This window comes from Nomascus leucogenys, chromosome 16 (genome assembly GCF_006542625.1).
Source record: "Nomascus leucogenys isolate Asia chromosome 16, Asia_NLE_v1, whole genome shotgun sequence".
Lineage (NCBI taxonomy): Eukaryota > Metazoa > Chordata > Mammalia > Primates > Hylobatidae > Nomascus > Nomascus leucogenys.
The window spans coordinates 43,270,835-43,284,235 of record NC_044396.1 but is presented as its reverse complement, the minus strand read 5'-3'; the positions used below and the strand labels follow the sequence as shown (position 1 = coordinate 43,284,235).

Sequence of the window (13,401 nt, the reverse complement as noted above, 5' to 3'; positions counted from 1 at the left end):
ATGATAAGTATTTCCATTTAATAATTTCTTAGTAAATTACATTTACATATTTATATTGAACATAAAGTTTGAAGATCAATGGGTCTTATGAACAGAGAAGTAAACTTCAAAACCTAGTTTAGTGAAATTATAAGAAAAAATTGAATTCTGACTTAAATTCTAATATTTTGTGCTTAAGATAAAAATAGTCACTAATAGTCACTAATAGTTTATGAACTAATAGTTTATAAACTAATAGTTTATGAACTAATAGTTTATAAACTAATAGTTTATGAACTAATAGTTTATAAACTAATAGTTTATGAACTAATAGTTTATAAACTAATAGTTTATGAACTAATAGTTTATAAACTAATAGTTTATGAACCTGGGCAGCTCATATAATGAAAACAAAATAGGAGGGGCAGAGGGTTTTTTTTCTCCCTTTTGTTTGTTCCTCTTGGCTCAAACCTGTCATAAAAATTCACACCCCCGGCCCCATCAGATGTTAACATTGCCTTTCGAAGAAACTAGGAACTATCACTAGGAGGCCCTTCATCTTCCATCCACCAAAGAACAATCCACTTGCTTCTTTTCCCATACTGTGCACCCCATTCTACTGCTAGCAATGAAATGTCCTATCAAAGGCCTTATGCTTTTTCACTTCAGAATTCCATTTACAATCTATATCATCTATTTCTCCTTCTGTCTTGTTTCAAATATGCTCTAGAATTTCCCATCTTTAAAAAGAAAAAAATTCCTTTTTCCTCTAGATCCAGCTTCAGCTATCACCCCATAGGCATGTGTATCATATGGAGAAGAAGGAATTGGTGCAGCCATCTTTGAAGAGGATCTACCATAATAGCTACTTCACAATCCTTTCTTTACTTGACTTCATAGCAGCAAAGACATACTAACACCCATTCCCTTTCTTGAAAGACTTTTTTTTGCATTCCATGACACCCCATGTATTCATCTGTTTTCACACAGTGGAAACTAAAAACATACCTGAGACTGGGAAGAAAAAGAGGTTTAATTGACTCACAGTTCCACATGGCTGGGCAGGTCTCACAAACACGGCAGAAGATGAAGGAAGGGCAAAGGGACTTCTTACATGACAGCAGGCAAGAGAGACAGCTTGTGCAGAGAAACTCCCCTTTATAAAACCATCAGATCTCATGAGACTTATTCACTATCACAAGATCAGCACAGGAAAGACCCACCCCCATGATTCAATTACCTCCCACCAGTTCCTCCTACGACATGTGGGAATTGTGGGAATTACAACTCAAGATGAGATTTGGGTGGGGACACAGCCAAACCATATCACCCCACCTGCGTTATCCACCTCCCTGCTTAGACCCTCCATCCCAGTCAGCTTTGGTACACTTCCTTTGAGATGTCCCACATCTCTTGGGGGCCTTGCTCTTTTCATGGCCACTAAACATTGACTAGATGACCTCATCTTGCCCCATGGTTTTCAATACCTGCTATGTGCCAAGAAGTCCTGAATCTGGACTCCAGCTCACATCCCACCCCTTACCAATCATTGTGCATCTCAAACTGCCTACTAGAAACTCCAAAGCTAGCTTGACCTCTTTTCAATCAAGCCTTTAGTCAAATATTATCTTTAGCACTTCCCTGAGTATTATGTAAAAAATAGCACTTTCACACCATCACTCTCTATCCCACTAATTATTTCTTTTTCTTAGCACATATCATCAACTGATATACAATAAATTTATTTCACTACTTCATCATATCTCTTCCAACTTGATCTGTTTTGTTGGCTATGTGTCCCCAGCCTCTCGGTGCCAAATGTATTTCTGGTTCCTTATCTGCTGCTTCTCTTGAGGGTTAACACAGTATCCCAAGGATTTTGAAATGGCCACATTTAATATTCACCTTCTCTCCTCCTCTTAATTTGCCAGTAAAATTGCTAAATTCTCAGTGCTATGAACACTGCCCATTATCCTTCTAGCTCCTAATCTGCCTCATAACTTGAGGATGGGGGGGAAATGGTTTTCTGAAGCCTTTGCTGTCTAAGCCTAGCTCTTATACTGACACTTCCGGTATTAGCATCATCCAAAGTGTAACAAAAAGCAGCCAATAACTGTTCTGGTCAGGTACATAGATCAAAAGCCAAGGTCTTTCCTAGAGTTTACTTCTCTGTTGATTTATGTATGTCTTTATGATACTTTAAATTTTAAAAAATAACAAATGCATGTGGATACAAGAGAACTTCAAAGACATAGTCCTGAGACCTCCAATATTTAGAAGTGTGGAGATTGCAAACTGACTGAGAAAGAGCAAGAGAGGAGGTCCCAGAAGCCAGAGAGCATTTCAAGGGGGAAGTGATGAACTGAGCCAAGAGTTGTTGCTGCTCTGGACAGAAGGAGGATGTGCAGGGAAGGCCATGGTGGTCTGGAGAGCTGCTCCAGTGGAGAGAAAGGGGTCAAATCAGTGAGCAATGGTTCTGTGCATGATAACCAGCAGGTCCAAGTGGACCAAACACAAGTGATAACACCAAGGGCTTTACATTGCAGTTCTGGCTCCAACCCCACAGGGTCACTGGGTCTCAGAGCAAATCACTTAAACTACTGCTCTTTGGTATCAATTGCAAATTGATGAGTGTAACATACAGCATCTACCCACCCCACAGAATCCTTGGGTTCAAGGGTACAAGGACTGAATGTCTGTGTCCCCCCCAAAATCCATATGCTGAAACTGTAAGCCCAATGTGATGATGTTTGGAGGTGGGACGTGTGGGAGGTGATAAAGTCATGAGGCTGGGACCCTCGTGACTGAGATTAGTGCCCCTATGAAAAGAAGCCAAAAAGATTGCTGGCTGTCTTTCTGCCACGTGAGGATACACATGAAGTCAGCACTCTGCAACTTGGAAGAGGCCCTCACCAGAACTCAACCATGCTGGCATCCTGATTGTGGACTTCCAGCCTCCAGAACTATGAGAAATAAATTCCTGTTTGTAAGTCACTGGGTCCATGGGACTTGGTTACAGCAATCTGAGCTGGAAGACAAAGAGTGAGCATGTACATGAAGGAACTTTTAAGTTAGGAAAGCTCCGTGTACATGTTGGGTCCTATTTCAGACACTTCTAGGAGCCAAACAACCATATCATGGGCTCAAACTCAAGATTTATGGACTCCTTCCTTCTCAATATAGAGAGATGTTTTCATAAAGTTCACAAAATCTTATTAAACTAGAATTTTTTAGTAGAAAATTTAGAACTTTTGTGAGTAGAAAACTGATTTAAAAAGGAATAGAAAGCTGATTTATAAAAAATTAATCATTATTGTACTGAATCTTCGACTTTCAATGATGAGGAATTTTATTTTAGTCAATTATTATACATCAAATGTAGGTTTAAAAAATGTAATACAGGTAGTCACACAATTATACTATGATACTTGCTAGTACTGAAATGCTGTGCTAGAAATATTTTAAGATTAAATCACAAAATTTAAGATTATTTATCAATAACCAATAATTTATCCAATTAAATTATCATAAGCAGATTGAGCACAACAGCTCATCCAGGAAACTTTTTTCAATATGGAGATAGAGTTTAAATTCAGGATGAACCACAGAGCATAAGAGTTCAGGTTCTGGGGCTGGAGGCTGAGGTATAATCCAGGCTCTCCTGTTCTCTAAGCTATTGACACCAGGGCAAACTATTCAACTTCTCCACCCTGTGTTACTCTCCCCAATCTCATTTCTCTCTCCCCTACAAAGAACCAATATCCTGAATTTGGTTTTCAACATTCCCGTGCATGCACTTGATTCTTTTTAAAGTAAGAATGTATGCCAATGTAAATAAAATATAGTCTTGTTTTGTATTTTTTACATTTTAAATAAACAGGATACACTGAATACAGCTTCTGTAATTTACCATTTTTTTCAATGTCACCTTTGATATTTATCTATGTTAATACCTAAAGCTCTAATTTATTTATATTCATAAAAATACATAAATTCCATTATGTTAAAAGGAATGCAATTTATTTAGCCATTCTCTTACTGATAGACCTTTAGGGCATTTACAATTTTTCACTTTTGGAAATAATGCTGCAGCAATCATCTCTGCACGTAAACAACTTACCTACAAATGGAATTACGGTGTCACAGGTTATTAGGCATTTTAACTTTTAATACTGCCAAATTGCTCACAAAATCATAGTACTAATTTGTAACCCTACCAGCAGCATGAGTTTCCTCTTCCTTGCCATTGCAGCAACATTTCATTGTATCAGACTTGTAAATTTTTGCCTATCTGGTAAGTAAGAAACAGCTCCAGCTGCCATTTGCCGGATCACTGTGGAGGTTGAACATCTTGTAGTATTATGTATATTGGCTATTTCTGTTTCCTCTTCTGTAGCTTTCTTATTGATATCATTTGTCTATTTTTTCTTGGGTTGTTCAACTTTCTATAACTGATTTTTAGGAGTTTATTGCATATTATTTATGCTAAAGCTTTGTCAATCATATGCTATGCAAATATCTTCATTCAGTCTTTGTCTTTTAACTTTCCTGATGGTGCTTTTTAATTTACTTGAATGTATCAATTATGATTTGTGCTTTTTGTTTTTCTTTTTTCTAGAAATCACTTCTTGCCCTGATATTATAAAATATTGTTCTGTGTTTTCAAAAATTTTCAAAATATGATTTTTCAAATAAAATTCTGAAGAACCCTCTAGCACGTGTGTGTGCAGTAGTGTAAGACAGCTATTACTTTCTTTCACATCCATTCATTTATTTTACCTTTTCGTCAATTTACTCTATTCATAGAGTAGATACTATCAGAATTGAAGGTAAAATAAAAACCTGAAAATATATTTCATAGACACAAGGCCACAGAGCTTGTCAGTAATCAAGAAAATCAAAGTGAGCATCTCCATCTAAATGAGCCCCAGGCATTTCCATCATATCAACATGTAAATCTGAAGTCTTATCTTCCCTCCTCAGGCCACCTACCCGCCCACACTGCTCCTCTTCCTGTGTTCAGGTGTAGTCCTGGGTTTTATCAGCCAGGCTGCCCCATCAGCCACGGAGATGGCTGCACACTGCACTTCCCGAAAGCTGGGTGGACACCCTCCCCAACCCCCAAGCAGAGATTAGAATATAATCAGTCTGGGTGAGGCCAGGCACTGATAGCTCCTAAAGCTCCCCAGATGATTTTAACTTGAAGCCAGAGTGGTTAGCCTCTAGATCAGTGCCTCACCCCCACTCCCACCCCTGCATATTTGGTAATACCTGGAGAAGTTTTTTGTTGTTTGTCTCCTCAGCACTCCCCAGGAGTGCTACTGTCATCTCATGGACAGAGGTCAGTGATGCTGTCCAACCACCTACCATGCTCACAATGCCAAGCCCCATAATCATTAAAGAAAGAAAGCATCGACAGCCAAGGTTGAGAATTGGACCTAGAGTATGCTACCTCCACCTTTGTGACATAAAATGCTACTCAGCACCAATGGCATGGCATGTACATCACCAGAGAACTTGTTAGCCATGTGGAATCTCTGGGTCCTCCCCAGGCCTTCTAGTCAGAATCTACACTCCAACAGGAGCCCCAGGTAGCTCAGGGGCAGGTTACAGTTCAAGAGGCCTTGCACTAGGCAGCTTCCTCCCTCTCCCCTTCCCCCTGCAGATCTAATCAGATAACACATCCTGTCAGCACCGTATCTTTATTCTCTCTGAAATTGTCCTGGCCCATCCATCCCGAGGACAACTTTATTGGCCCAAGGCTTCATTCATTATTAGTCATCTGAAGTATTGCAATAACCTTCCAATCTGATCACTCTCTTCTGTCCTAGTTGAGCTTCTCACCCTTTCTGAGAGTTATGACACATTTTAAGATGGAAGAACATAAGCAAATCTTCCCAGGGGAAAATGCACACATCACACACACCTACCCACCCTCACGTATTCCTAACATATTGCACACAATTTCAACAGGTTTGCATATCTTCTAACGTGCTCCTCAGACCCCTCCAGGCAAAAATCTCCACCTTAGTCTCTGAGTAAACAGATGTGAACTTTTGGGTCCCCTGATGAAAGCCTCAGCTCTTTGGTGTGGGTACCCAGGCCCCCCACAATTCCTCTCCACCACCAACAGCACAGCCTACACCAGCCAATCATATTCATGGCAGCTGCCTGTGTGCAAGTGCTCTGCCCTACCCCAGAGTTTAGCAGATGCTGTTCCTCCTGCCTGCTGCACCCTTCCTTCCGGGGTTGCCTGGCTTAACCCTGCTCCCACTTTGGGTTAGATTCCCTTTACTCCTGATCTCTTAGTTCCCAGAGCTTCTGTCTGCCACAGCACTTCCTGAAGTATAGTATAGGGTGCGTGTGTGTGTGTGTGTGTGTGTGTGTGTGTGTGTGTGTCTTACAAGTCTCTCATCACTTCTGAGTCAGGAAAGGGTATCTGTCATCATTTACATTACGCCTGTAATCTCAGCACTTCGGAAGGCCGAGGCGAGTGGATCACGTGAGGTCAGGAGTTCGAGAACAGCCTGGCCAACATGGCGAAACCCTGTCTCTACTAAAAATACAAAAATTAGCTGGGTGTGGTGGTGGGCACTTGTAATTTCAGAGTTTCATCTCTGCAACTTCAGTTCCTGACACAAACAGAAGCTCATTAAAGGTTACTAATAAATGTAAAGGAACAATAAAGCTAGCATTATTTCTACTCTATCATATTTCTTTCCAATGTATGCTTTGGTAGCTTGGCATTTTCTCCTTATTAATAAGGTATAATGCCTTATTTCTTAGTCAGGCATTATACTTAGTAAGTGTGAGTGTTCATGCTTTTAAAACATACATTTTCTTATATTCCTGAAACATAAGTAAAAAAGATTAAAGGTATGATCATGATAAATGAGTGAGTGCCTAGGAGTCCCCTGGGTTCTGAGGAAACGTACCCCAAGATCTATGCTCCCATAATATTGCTTCCAGAAGCTCAGCCCTGACTTCTGCAGGTCTTCCTCTGGGAATTCACAGCCATTCTCAGCTGATTATGGGAGATGAGAATCTAGAAACATTTTCCATGTTTGAATGTCCAGTTGAAAGAGTTCATTAAAGACATAGATATTGAATTCCGATAAGAGATAAAAGTTTTAAAGCTAGAAATGTTTATCACTAAAAACATTTTAATATACCTGCAGAGATTACAAACTAGTGCATTATGTTTATTTTAAAGGGATAAGAGTCTCCCTAACACCAGGTCACCGGTTTTCAGGTAAAACCAGAATTTACAAACTCACCATCCTCATTGAGAGAAATGTTGGGAAAGTTGCTTAATAAGAATAGAACATATTCATTAAAGAAAAGCCTTTTACAAACAAATAACATTAAAATATTTTACAGCCATGTTGTTTTATATCTTCTACTCTTTTGCAATTACAACTTATTTCTCTCTGCCTTCCAAAACAAACAAACATGAAATATCGTTTGCTTTTAAGGTGTCACCTCTTCTTTGCTTTGATTTAGTGCTCTTTGGCCACAAGCCCACTGGCCCCAAGCCACATCATCAGGCTCCTCTGCATTGCCTTGGAAGGGAAGGATTTGGCACTGCAGTGCAGGAAGCCTGCTCCAGCCAGAGTTCCTACAAAGTGCCCTCTGCGTGGCAGCTGCCATCTGTTCGGCTTTCTCTCCTTACACGGGGCAGGTCCTCAGGATGCCCTGTTCCCCTTTTCCCAAGACGACCCCCTTCCCCAAAGACAAAGGCTCTGTCCACACCCCCCAGGGAAACAGGGTAGAAGGGCAGATCCTTCTCAGGGACCAACATAAAGGAAACAGCAAACAGCCTACATATTTGAAAGTGTTGACAAGGTCCTGTCTGAGGAAAACAACAACTAACAAAACAAAACAAAGCAAAGCAAAACAATTCTCTTCTCTTCCAAACACCCTTAAGTCCTCAATCCTAGAATCATTTCCTCCCTGTCCACATGAGTTAGAGCTGCACTGAATTTGTCACTGCAGACAGGCAAGATAACAGAGAAAAACAAGTCAACAGACACCAACCAGTAAGCTTTTGAGGTCTTACATAAAGAGAGTGTTCTGCCAGTGTCGGGGGTTGGTACACCTGGTTTGAGATGGGTTCTTCTACTTACTGGCTCTATCTCAAACAAATCACAGAATCTCTTTGAGCATTCATTTCCTCCCCTGTAAGATCAGAATGGAGATAAAAATTAAACCTATCTCACAACAGCTTCCCTCATACTCCTCTTTAATTCAAGAAATTTTGCTTGAATTATCAGAGTAAGAATTTACAATGTCCAGCCAGGCGCGGTGGCTCAAGCGTGTAATCCCAGCACTTTGGGAGGCCGAGATGGGTGGATCACCTGAGGTCGGGAGTTCTAGACTAGCCTGACCAACATGGAAAAATCCCGTCTCTACTAAAAATACAAAATTAGCCGGGCGTGGTGGCACATGCCTGTAATCCCAGCTACTCGGGAGGCTGAGGTAAGAGAATCGCTTGAACCGGGGAGGCGGAGGTTGCAGTGAGCCGAGATCGCGCTGTCGCACTTCAGCCTAGGCGACAGAGAAAGACTCTGTCTCAAAAAAAGAAAGAATCCATGGTGTACAATTCAGATGTGGTCAATAAAGCATCAATACAACACTTTACAGACGCAAAAACTTCTGCATCCAAGGCCTCTCTATTCATGTCTCAGGCTCTGAGGTCAACTATTCCCTTCCATTAAACAACTTCCTGTTTTGCTCTGTAGTATCCTTTATCACACCGGACTCTTTGCACTATTTTTGTTCTGCTTTTTTTCTACCCGCAAAATCATTGCACCTGAACAAGAAACTGATTTGTTTTTAAATCAGATTTTCTCACAGAATCAGTGACATAAGAGGATTAATTGTTTGTTTTCAATCTTTTTTCTCCTCCTAGATCTATTTTTAAAACAAATTTTATTTTGGGATGTCCTGACTGGGATGATACTAAATTGAAAAGCCTGGTGCAAATTTTATTGACCTCCATTTCCTACTATAAAGAATGTCCCCGACTAATCTGTCATCTACAGGGCAGACAAAGGCCAGAGGCCAGGGAAGCCAAAACAGATGGTGTGTGCAAGAAGCCCAGGGCCAGACTCTTTACATTTTGTTGATTGGCTTTAAAATAGTCAACTAGAAGAAAAAGGAAAAAACACATGGGCATTTTTCTTCTTATTCCAAGCTGTGCCAAACTAAATGTTACTCGCAATGTGCATGGCAAACACAATGCCTACAAATAGATTTTTAATCAATGTTTCTTGGGTATGATAGAATGAATGGATGGAATGATGGATGGATGGTTGGATAGATGGGTAGATAAATAAATGAATGAGTGAATATTATTGAAGGTTTTCTATTTAAACCATGCCCAGAACACAAAAAGACAGAAGTTATCACTTAGAAAACTCTATGAATTACAGGCCAGTCGTTCCGCCCGCTGGTCCTCACGCCCTCTCCCTTGCCGGTGTCCCACTCGCCATCCCCGCCATGCTGTTTCTAGACTTTTCGGATGATGTGCAGCAGATGAACAAGCGGCGGCTCTATTATCAAGTCCTAGATTTAGGAATGATTGTCTCATCGGCACTCATGATCTGGAAGGGGTTAATGGTAATAACTGGAAGTGAAAGTCCAATTGTAGTGCTGCTCAGTGGCAGCATGGAACCTGCATTTCATAGAGGATATCTTCTCTTTCTAACAAATCGAGCTGAAGATCCCATACGAGTGGGAGAAATTGCTGTTTTAAAGATAGAAGGAAGAAAGATTCCTATAGTTCACCGAGTCTTGAAGATTCATGAAAAGCAAAATGGGCATATCAAGTTTTTGACCAAAGGAAAGAAGTCGTGGGGAGAGCCAGGGGATTTGTTCCTTATATTGGAATTGGGATGATCCTCATGAATGACTATCCTAAATTTAAGTATGAAGTGCTTTTTTTGCTGGGTTTATTTGTGCTGGTCCATCGTGAGTAAGAAGTCTGCCTTGCTGTTCCCGGGAAGATGCCACACTTTTCGTTACTGGATGTTTGGAGTAGATATTGGCCTGTGATTGGTAGAATGGAGAACACACGTGTTGGGGCTTCTTGACAGCACTGGTTTGCATTAGTTTTTGTTTCCACGCCAGAGTTTGTGTGGGTGGCCGCATGTGCACCACAGAGTGCATTTGAGGGGACTTTCATTCACAGGATTTCATAGTTGTCATTGTCACACTTTCACATTTTTGTACACTAGTGAATTTTTTATATTAAAAGGTTGAGCCAAAAAAAAAAAAGACAATTCTATGAACTACAAAGTGAATGCCTCCATACTTTTTAGAGATTAACAATGTAAAGTTTTATCCATATCCGTCCCTATTTTGTCATAGTTTAATACTTTTATTGTTTTATATTATTTATCTATTTATTTATATATCATTAATTTTTTCCCGAATTACAATCACCATTGTCCATAGTGATCTACATCTCATTTTTTTCACTTATACATCAAGAATATTTGTTCATGTCAGTGTATAGAGATCCACATTGTTCTTTTTTAATGACTACGTGATATTCTGTCGTATAGCCATACTGTAAGTGATTTAGTCAGACTCCTATTGAAAATTAAATTGTGTTCAATTTTATGCCATTGCCACAATACTGCAATGGACTGCCTCGTATATATATTACTTATGTCACTGATCATCTGTATTTTTTAAAATTATTAATACGCTTTGTTATTTTCTGTATTGGTTTCTTTTTCAATTTTTTTTTTTTTTTTTTTTTTTGAGACAGGATCTTACTCTGTCACCCAGACTGGAGTGCAGTGGCACAATCACAGCTCCCTGCAATGTCAACTTTTCAGGCTTCAGTGATCCTCCCACTTCTGCCCCACTGAGTAGCTGGAACTACAGGCACACATCACCATGCCTGACCGATTTTTTTTATTTCTTATAGAGACAAAGGTCTCACCATGTTGTCCAGGCTGGTCTCAAACTCTTGAGCTCAAGCAATCTTCCTGCCTCGGCCTCCCAAAGTGCTGGGATTACAGGTGTAAGCCACCACACCTGGCCTATTTTTTCTTTATAGAAACTGCATATTCAAAATTTTAACATTTGTCATTCGTATGTGTGGCAAATATATTCTCTCAATCTGTTGCTTGCCTTTTAACTTTGTTTTTGGCATCCTTCACTGTTTAATTCTTTTAAGCTTTTCTATTGTTTAGTTTAGTTTTTCCTTTATTACTTTTTCTTTTCTAAATAATACTAAGGAGCTTCCTCAACCCCAAGTTTATAAAAAGGTATATCTATTCTTGATAATTATACCTTTTATGATAGGGACATTTAATGCTGACTTAATATCCATGTATGTTACCACATTCCAACCTTTTTCAGAATCAAGTTACATGGATGTGACTCATTCTAGCCAATGAGATGTTGGCAGAGGTGACATAGGCAGTTCTATATCATTTTTACCCCTGATCATGAAGACCCCTGTGTGAACCTTCATATCTCTCTTCCACTTCAGCAGTACACCTTGAAACCAAATGGTTCAAATTTTGTGGGAACAAAATGGAAGCAGCCTTGATCCCTGAGTCACCACATGGAAGGAAGCTTCCTTCGAAGAGTCTCCAGGCTCGCTTCAGACTTCACATAATCAAGAAACTTTCCTGGCTGGGTGTGGTGGCTCACGCCTGTAATCCCAACACTTTGGGAGGCCGAAGCAGGCAGATCACCGGAGGTCAGGAGTTCAAGACCAGCCTGGCCAACATGGCAAAACCCTGTCTCTACTAAAAATACAATAATTAGCTGAGCGTGGTGGCATGCCTGTAATCCCAGCTACACAGGAGGCTGAGGCAGGAGAATTGCTTGAACCCAGGAGGCGGAGGTTGCAGTGAGCAGAGATCATGCCACTGCACTCCAGCCTAGGTGACAGAGTGAGACTCAGTCTCAAAAAAAAGAAAAAAAAAGAAACTTTCCTATGTTAAGCTACTGTGATCTTAAGATATTTTTGCTATTGCAGCATAGTTAACCTAGCAATGTTTATTTCTCTACATTTAGAAGTTTAATTCATCTATAATTTATATTTATATCCTGCAATGTGAGAGTAAGTTTGTTTGTTTTTTCAAAATACTGCCATTATCATAATATTAAACTGTTTTAACTTAGAATCTTTTTTTTTTTGGATGGAGACCACTCCTTCAATGATTAGATGAGGTATAAGATGGAAATAAACATTTGATGACTTACAGGTTCAGGGGGTACACACCATGCCTGGAGGCCACACACACACGCATTGCATACACACACACACACTGCATACACACACACACACACACACACACACACAGAGAGAGGTCAGGGAGTGTGTTGAGAGAGGGATCCGTGGGCCAGTCCCTTTACTGGAGTCCAGGACATTATTCAAACAGATTTCCCAAGAAGAGTTTTAGTTAGCGGGTTCAAAGCAGCAGGCACAAATTCCAGGTCACACTGTGACTGAGAGGTGGTCACTGTAGCACATCTGCACAGACCATGTAGGATATGGGGGTCAGCAGGGCCAGTCAGGTAGGTTGTATCCAGCTGTCCCATAGGGAGGGGGTTACCAGGAGGCAGTTGTATAAGGCAGATAGCTGGATCAAAAACACTGAGCAACTGGGTGTGGGAGTGGGGGGAGCATAAAACTGGAAACTGTGTCAAGACAAACTCCGCTACTGATAAGAGAAAGTTAAATGTTCAAAATGAATGTTCAGGCAACATAAAATTATAAGATTCACTACATAAACCCACATATATCAATGTGTCTGTTTCTACATTCTCTTACGTACCACTGATCTATTTATCTATCTCTATACCATTACCCAACCATTTTTATCTAAGTAATTATGTGTTATCTTAGGCAGCAAATTTCTCCTTCTGATTCTTCTTTTCAAATGCTAACTTCATTGTTACAAATAAATTTTAAAACCAACTTGTCTATTTCCCAAAACAATTCACTGGGATCCTAATCAGATTTGCATTATCTTTGTAAATTTACTTGGGAAGGAACAGCATCTGTATTTTATTTAGTCTTCCTCCCGTGAGGAATTATTACTATGTCTCATTGGTTTTAGTCCTATTTTAGGTCCTTTAATAAAAAATATATATAGTGCTCTTATTAAGTTATTCTTGGATGTTTTACAAACTAATTTGACAATATCTTGAATGTGATTTTTCCCATTTTAATTTCTAATTGTTCAATGCTAGTAAAAGAAAGTAATACTTATTTCTGTATTCCATCTTATATAAAGCCATTTTTAAAAATTTAATAGCCTAACAGTCTGTAAATTTTTTGTTGTTGTTGTTGTTGTTGTTGAGACAGAGTCCCTCTCTGTCGCCCAGGCTGGAGTGCAGTGGCATGATCTCAGCTTACAACAATCTGCACCTCCCGGGTTCAAGTGATTC

The 13,401-nt window shown here is 39.9% G+C and overlaps 1 pseudogene; it reads left to right on the top strand.

Moving 5' to 3' along the window:
* Positions 1-9,480: 9,480 nt before the first annotated feature.
* On the top strand, positions 9,481-10,009 carry LOC101179269 (annotated as a pseudogene).
* The last annotated feature ends 3,392 nt before the right edge of the window (positions 10,010-13,401 follow it).